Raw genomic sequence first — 576 nt, forward strand, 5'->3', positions numbered from 1 at the left:
CCTACTAATATTATAAATGCGAATGTTTGTAAGGATGTGTGTGTGTTTGTTGCTCTTTCACGCAAAAACTACTGAACTTTTTATCCCAATATTCCTACGGGATACGGACTTACGCGGGTGAATCCGCGGGGCGCAGCTAGTAAACAATAAAGGTGAATTCATATTTCACATGGTACTGCTTTTGATGATGGATAATAAGAAGCGTGATGAAGTTATTGAACTACCAAGACTTCAAAATATTTTAGTAACCAGTTTTAAACAGGTTTAAAATGAGATACAGGATTACTTGTTTGACTTTTTGTTACGTAATTGTTTAATAATTACACAGATAAGATATATTAGTAATAGTTATTTTTAAGATTAAAATTTAGCCTATAATCCGAATTTAATTCTTGATCTCGTTTACTCGTGTATGTTGCACAGAAATTACACTATTTGAATTTTTTTGTGACATAAATGAATGGTTTGAAAAAAATCCTTTTATATTTTTATATAGGTATTAATACCTATATTGGTGTCTCTCAAGGGCAATGCTAACTTAAAATATTAACTCATGTCATGTACTAATCTCTTTCT

Source organism: Zerene cesonia, chromosome 12 (assembly GCF_012273895.1).
Source record: "Zerene cesonia ecotype Mississippi chromosome 12, Zerene_cesonia_1.1, whole genome shotgun sequence".
Taxonomy (NCBI): Eukaryota; Metazoa; Arthropoda; class Insecta; order Lepidoptera; family Pieridae; genus Zerene; species Zerene cesonia.